The sequence below is a fragment of the Triticum dicoccoides genome, chromosome 6B (assembly GCF_002162155.2).
Source record: "Triticum dicoccoides isolate Atlit2015 ecotype Zavitan chromosome 6B, WEW_v2.0, whole genome shotgun sequence".
NCBI classification, from domain to species: Eukaryota; Viridiplantae; Streptophyta; class Magnoliopsida; order Poales; family Poaceae; genus Triticum; species Triticum dicoccoides.
Genome location: NC_041391.1, coordinates 569,891,930 through 569,900,089, shown reverse-complemented (window position 1 = coordinate 569,900,089; position 8,160 = coordinate 569,891,930). Strand labels below are relative to the sequence as shown.

General features: G+C 44.2%; 1 pseudogene; it reads left to right on the top strand.

Moving 5' to 3' along the window:
• Window positions 1-2,651: 2,651 nt before the first annotated feature.
• On the top strand, window positions 2,652-8,140 carry LOC119321282 (annotated as a pseudogene).
• Window positions 8,141-8,160: the final 20 nt, after the last annotated feature.

Genomic DNA, 8,160 nt, shown 5'->3' with positions numbered 1-8,160 from the left:
CCAACCTATGAAAGAACCCTGAGCAGCATTGCATATAACATATCGAAAGGAATTGACCTGTCGAACTCAGCAAAGACGACGACACGCCGGGGAACCACCTTGTATCTCCAACACTACGCCGACCGGCGTCCAGGGTGCTTTTATTTTTGCTCGACCGACACAGTTGTCCGGTTGGTTTCGAGTGACTTCTTATGCATACTATTAGAATGCCCGTGCGTTGCTACGGGCTATTCACCATGTTATCTTCAACATTCGGGTCCAACACAAAAATCCCATCCCACGATGCATCTTCCCCCTTTCTGTTGGAACCTCTCCTCCCCGCTCGGTTTCCCGTTGTAGCGGGACATTTCTTGCTGGAGCCACTTCCTTTAAAACCAGATGACGTCCACCTCATCCTCGTCGTGCATTACAACAGGGGTGAGCTTTTTCATGTTTATAATATAATAGAGTGGGTTAACCTAACACATACTATTGACATAAAACAACAAGTAACTACAGAAATGCACACTGATGTCGGACGCGAGTGGAAATGTGAACATATTCCTAGTCATCAATATGCTCTACCTCCAGCCCACGTACTACCTCCAGCCCACGTACCATTCATTGCTACAAGGGAAAATTGTCGTTCTTCTCTTTCTTGTCCTTACCTGCATCTTCTAATTCTAGCCTCTTCGCCAACAAGCAGCACGTCAATATTAGTGTGTTTGTCATCAACGCCTCATCTTCTTCTTTCTCATTCCTTGCCAACTTTAGTTCTCATTCCTAATTGTTTTCTAGAATATTATTTCTCCAACACCGTAGACCACTTGGTGGCTTTAGTTCTTTTTCCTTCTTATGCTTGGAACACACCTCTTTTCTACAATAGCATGCACCACCTGACCAATGTTGTGTCATGTTGTCCTCGCCCGTGAACATTTCGACAACCGTCGGCGTGTGTACATCCTGTAGAGTATAGTCGTCATCCATCACGGGGAACGCTAGATCGCGCATGTCACGAGCTCATCATGGTCGTTGTCCATGTTGGCAAGCAGTGCTCGGTTATGTCGCTGAGAGCCCGTTGATCGTACGCCCATAAGAAAAAATATATATGTTATTTTTGTTGTATTAGGAAACTTGTGATTGCCAATTAATAGTAGAGATAATAATAAATGGCATAGCGTGCCGGAGTAGTGATTTGTTGTGTGGGAATATCTGATTTTTTTTGGAAGGTTATTAAGAAATATCTTATGTCTATCTTTTAGGAATGTGATCTCACATATATGATGCGATTTTCGAATTCTTAATTACCTGTTATTTATGTAATTGAATTGAATCATCACCTGTCAAGGCAAGCATGAAACAAGATCCCCTTAATGGGATTTGATTTTTTAACGGGAGGGAGAAAAACCAGCGGAAGGAGTGGCGAGACATGGGACGAAATAAAACCGGACGGAAAAAGACCGTACCAGGCTACCAAATCCTCCAGTAGGAGTAGAGATTAATAAGAAATATCTTATGTCTATCTTTTAGGAAGGCGATCTCACATATATGATGCGATTTCTGAATTCTTAATTACTTGTTATTTATGTAATTGTATTGAGGCAAGCACGAAACAAGATCCCCTTAATGGGATTTGGTTTTTTAACGGGAGGGAGAAAAACCAGCGGAAGGGATGGTGAGAGATGAGATGAAATAAAACCGGACAAAAAAAAGACCGTACCAGGCTACCAACTCCTCCATTAGAAGTAGAGATTTATGTAATTGAATTGAATCAGCACCTGCCAAGGCAAGCATGAAACAAGATCCCCTTAATGGGATTCGGTTTTTTAACGGGAGGAAGAAAAACCAGCGGAAGGGGTGGTGAGACATGGGAGGAAATAAAACCGGACGGAAAAAGACCGTACCAGGCTACCAACTCCTCCAGTTGGAGTAGAGATTAATAAGAAATATCATATGTCTATCTTTTAGGAAGGCGATCTCACATATATGATGCGATTTCTGAATTCTTAATTACCTATTATTTATGTAATTGTACTGAATCAGCACCTGCCAAGGCAAGCACGAAACAAGATCCCCTTAATGGGATTTGGTTTTTTAACGGAAGGGAGAAAAACCAGCGGAAGGGATGGTGAGAGATGAGACGAAATAAAACCGGACAAAAAAAGACCGTACCAGGCTACCAACTTCTCCATTAAAAGTAGAGATGTATATGGTTCCCAATTAATTTAGTTCTTGTTTCGATGAAAATAGATTTCCACAAATGAATATTCTTATCCAAACAAATATACTCCTACTATTTCTGACTCGTAGTAACTAGGTCAATCGGTCTCTTCCAGAGATGATCGGATCGCAATTACACCACTCCAGATAAGCACACCATAAATATTCAACGATAGTAGTACATGTGTGAGATTTGGTAAGATCCATTTTTTTAAGGAATCATTTTTTTTTCTTGAGGAATCTTTACAAGCGAACGAATCAGCAATGCAGAGTTTGCCGATCAACCAGCTTCCAACCCGCACCACACGGACTCGTATGTCCCGGAGACACACGCGCGCTATTTATATCCATCAGTCCTCGAAATTTTTTCCATCGACCCAGATGTCGTGAGTTGTGACGACTCGCTTATGCATGCTCGTGGACAATTCCTCCAGCTTCGCTAGCCGTCAATCATGGTAGGGATGCCGATCGTCAACGTGCCCGAGACGCCGGTGGCGGCGGCGGCGCCGCGCGTGCCCGTGCCCCCGGCACGGCCGTTCCTCCACATCCTCCGCGCCCACCTGAAGGAGACCTTCTTCCCCGAGGACCCGTTCCGAGCGGTGGCGCGTGAGGACGGGCACGGCCGGCGCGCCATGGTCGCGCTCCGCTACCTGTTCCCGTGCCTGGAGTGGCTGCCGTGCTACACCCTCTGCGCGCTCCGGTCCGACCTCATCGCCGGTGTCACCGTGGCCAGCCTCGCCGTCCCCCAGGGCATCAGCTACGCCAAGCTCGCCGATCTCCCGCCCATCATGGGACTATGTAAGTATACATACATGATGTACCCAGGCCGCCGGTATGCGTGCACGCGCGTGCGGTGCGACATTATTGCCGAATTAACCCCACGTACGTTGTACAGACTCTAGCTTCGTGCCGGCGCTGGTATACGCGGTGATGGGAAGCTCCAGGGACCTGGCGGTGGGGACGACGGCGGTGGGGTCGCTGCTGTTCCCTGCGTTGCTGGGGAAGGAGGCGCCGCCGGCGGAGAACCCGGAGCTGTACATGCACCTGGCCTTCACGGCCACCTTCTTCGCCGGCGTGTTCCAGGCCGGCCTGGGCATCCTCAGGTTGGGCTTCGTGGTGGACTTTTTGTCCCAGGCCGCCATCGTCGGGTTCATGGGCGGCGCCGCCACGGTGGTGTGCCTGCAGCAGCTCAAGGGCCTCCTTGGCCTCCAGCACTTCACCAGGGCCACGGACGTCATCGCCGTAATGCGGGCGGTCTTCTCGCAGACCCACCACGTCAGTCAGCCACACTGTCCTCCTTAAATAGTGTACTTCTACTTGTATTTGGTCTGACAAGGTTGTTTGTGTCGCGTGCCATATCTCATATGTGTGCGATTGCAGTGGCGATGGGAGAGCTTGGTTCTCGGGTGTTGCTGTCTCATTTTTCTGCTCATGACTCGCTTCTTCGTAAGCTCCTTTCTTAGTTCTCCTCTCTTTTAATACAGTTATAATCGCCTCTTGAGAACAGTAGGAAACTAGGTTGTTGATATTTGTTTCGACAACAGAGCAAGAGGCGACCCAGGCTCTTCTGGGTGTCGGCTGCGGCACCGTTGGCGTCACTCATCGTTGGAAGCGTCCTCGTGTACCTCATCCATGGCCAAAACCATGGCATCCAAGTGGTAAACTCACGCAGCAAACGCACATTGTTAATTTACTCCTTCCGTTCCGAAATACTATAAGGTACCAATTCTGTAATTTTATTGCACATCCAGATTGGTAACCTCAAGAAGGGCATAAACCCGTCGTCCGCCAAGAGCTTGATCTTGTCGCCGCCGCACATGATGGTCGCTCTCAAGACCGGCATCATCACCGGCCTCATCGGCCTCGCCGTAAGCCTCCTCCTGTGTCCTGACTTCAGTTCTTGCTACTTGATCTCATCACAACTGGTCTGTGACATTTGTGTGCGCATGTTCATACAAATATAGGAAGGGATCGCCGTGGGGAGGAGCTTCGCCATGTCCAAGAACTACCACGTGGACAACAACAAGGAGATGGTAGCCTTCGGGCTGGCGAACATCGTGGGGTCCTGCACCTCGTGCTACGTCACCACCGGCCCCTTCTCGCGCTCCGCCGTGAACGTCAACGCCGGCTGCAAGACCGCCATGTCCAACGCGGTGATGGCGGTGGCGGTGGCCGTGACGCTCCTCTTCCTGACGCCGCTGTTCCACTACACCCCGCTGGTGGTGCTGTCGGCCATCATCATCTCGGCGATGCTGGGCGTCTTTGACTTCCCCGCCGCCGTTCGCCTGTGGAAGGTGGACAAGCTCGACTTCTGCGCCTGCCTCGGCGCCTACCTCGGAGTCGTCTTGGACAACATCGGGATCGGACTCTCCATCGCGGTATGGACAACATCGGGATCGGACTCGAGTCAGAAGGAGTCAGAAGCATGGACTCGTGTTGACCTGGAAACATTGTGTGTATCTTTCAGGTCGGGATATCGGTTGTCCGGATCCTGCTGTTCGTGGCGCGGCCGAGGACGACGGCGCTCGGCAAGATGCCCAACTCGACCATGTACAGAAGGATGGACCAGTACGCCATGGCGGAGAGCGTGCCCGGAGTGCTGGTGCTGCAGGTCGACGCGCCCATCTTCTTCGCCAACGCGAGCTACCTGCGAGAGCGGTGAGTAAAATCCAATATGATGCCTAGTATATATAAAAATATCTTAGTCTTAGTACTAATTGAACTGCAAAAATTTCTTATATTTAGTTACAGAAAATAGTATATTGTTTATATACATGTATAAATATAAAATTATTTTTAAAATATACTACTCCCTTCGTTTTAAAATAAGTGACTCAGCTTGTATTAACTTTATATTAAAGTTAGCACAAAGTTTATTTTGGGATGGAGAGAGTAAAATTTATGGATCACATGCAAAAATATTATATAACTCTGCTTTGGAAAATCTTAAATATAGTACCTAAACATATTTATAAAATGATAAAGTAATATACATATACTACCACATGATTTTTGAGGGAATTATATACTACTATATGACAGTACTATAAGAACGTGAGTGTAACTATCATCGGATGATAGGATCTACTATGAAACTCTACTATGGCAATAGTGACATCTGGTTGTGTTTAGGATCTCGCGGTGGATCAACGAGGAGGAAGAGCGGATCAAGGCCACGGGTGAGCAGAGCCTACAGTGTGTCGTCCTGGACATGGGTGGTGAGTTGTTCTAGCACTCACGAGTTTTAAATAATACTATGTTCTTTCTTTTGCATCTCAAATAGAAAAATATTTTTAGATGGTGAACGGATAAAGAAATAGGAGAAATGCACCTTGTTTTATTAGTTAAAATATTAAAAAAAGAAAATAAAAAAGATATAGGTATAGATATAACATGCACCTTCCTGAAAACACAAAACCTTTTCGTTTCTGAGAACCGCTCCACGGTTTTTCTTTCTATGCAGCCGTCGCTGGCATTGACACAAGCGGAACGAAGCTCATAGAGGATCTCAGCAAGAGCTTGCACATGAAGAATATTCAGGTACACAGTAAATATAAACATGTACAACTCAGACCTTTTATTTAAAACATATACAACTCAGACCTTGTGCAACTCAATTTGATGAGAGGTATTTCCGGGTATCTGCGTGTGTGCGTGTTTTGTTTTGCTCGAACCAATTGCCGGGATGACTGACTGCATCGGGTGGTGCAGATTGCGCTGGCAAACCCAGGGAGTGAAGTTATGAAGAAACTGGACATGTCCAAGGTGCTCATGCGCATCGACGATGAGTGGATCTTTCAGAAGGTGGGTGACGCATGCGACTACGCGCTGCTCAACTGTAAGATAGCAACTGTTCAACACAACATTGTGTGAAACTATTTTTGCCATGGAGTGTTTTGTCACGGAGATGCACTTGTGTAAAAACAACACCACATGTGATGGAGTAAAGTATGTTTCAAATCTTGAACTAGAAGCATCCACGCGTCTTGTCGAACCTTTTTTGTTTCTAGCGTTTCTCCTTTGCTTCTATATTCATGGATCAAGTGGCCAATTAAGGAGGCTCGAAAAGGTTTAGGATACATCTTATAAAGACATACCAAATAACTATTAATAAGACTAAGGAGTGATTCAATTTGGAAACTCTTAACCATCTAGTAGAACTCCATATGAATCACCAAAGGTATTTTTGAATGAGAAAAGTATACTTTTCGTCTCTTAATTCTTGGCAGAGTCTAAATTTGGTCCCTCAACTTCAAAACCAGACAATTTGCACTATTAACTACTGAAATCGGACAAGATCCATCCCCATTCACGGTTTTGACCGGCTTTTGTGCTGTCCCCCCCCCCCCCTGTTTTGACCGTGTTAACTGGAATTCATGTACTTTTTCCAAGTCCGTGCAATGATTTCAAATTCTGATAAATTTTTTTCAAATATGTGAACTCTAAAAAAAATTTGGTGTACTCTTTTTAAATCCACTTACTTTTTCCAAGTTCACATACTTTTTCAAATCTGCATACTTTTTAAAAGTACATGTAGTTTTTTCAAATTCATGATTTTTTTAATGGACATACTTTTTCATGTCCGTTCTTGGAAAGAGTTCATGAATTTGAAAAAACTTATGCGAACTTGAAGAAAGTACGCTGATTTTGAACATTTTTACGCAAATTAGAAAAAAATGTCAACTTGAAATAAGTACGTGAGTTTCAGACAAAGTTCATCGATTGGAAAGGGAACACGGATTTGAAAAAAAAATACGTGAACTTTAAAAATTACATGGATTTGAAAAGAGTATATGAATTTCAAAAGGTTAGCAAATATGAAAAAATACGTGAGTTTGAGTCAGCACAGGTCAAAACCGGGGTGAGTCAGCCCCAAAACCGGTCAAAACCGAGACCAAGGATGAACCATTTCCGGTTACGGTAGTTGGGGTGCAAATTGTCCGGTTTTAGAGTTAAGGGTCCAAATCTAGACTCCACCAAAAGCTCGGGGACGAAAAGTATACTTTTCTCTTTTTGAATTGGCCATCATGTGGCTGTTCTTGGTACTGGACCGTGTAGTTGTGATGACATGGCTTCAAAGAATACTAAACTAGATTTACATATTTACCGAGTAAGATGACATCAGACGGTTTGCCTGAACTTAAAGTCCACTTTGTGCATGATTGTTTGATGTTAATGTATACATATGTATTTTTTTTGAAACCATCAATATAACTGAATAGTCCCCCTCGTCACGCAAAAAAATATATGCAAGCTGAGTAATAGAAAACCAGCAAAATGCAAATTTACTTGTGTGAGTTGTTGTTACGTCAAAAGATCTAGCCGCTATGTATGCACATCAAGACGTGCTCTCTAATGGGTGTTAGTTAGAGCCTCAACTTTTAGGAGAAGGTTGTAAGAGAGAGTGCAAGACGGACTTTGAAACTTTAAGATATATAGGAAAATGATTATGTACTCCCTCTCCTCATATACGGCATAAATGAATTTATTATACCTATTGATCATTTTTACTATACTTCATTAACCATTATTAGACACCCCAAAATGATTTTCATGATTTTTTTACATTTGAGACCACATTTTTTTTATTTACAAGTAACTATGCTTTTTACGTAAAAATGCCATACTGCATAAACTAAGGGCTTGAACGATACCATTTTCCACGAAAATTCTATTTAGGTATATTAGAATAATTAATAGGGTATGTTGATAATTATAAACATGTCCAATATGTTTGTTTAAGAGTATATTTGAGTGTGGGAGTATATACTCTGAGGAGTATAGAAAATTAGCCATATATATAAGTTATTCTACAACCACACAAACTCGTTGTGGCAGTAGTTGAACTGCACCATGTGCTCATTTTGAACTTATGCACACTTTGTCAAAATGGTATTGTGATATACCATTGGAAAGTTGTGGGCATGACGGTCAGAACTGAAAGAATCGATATGGTTGACT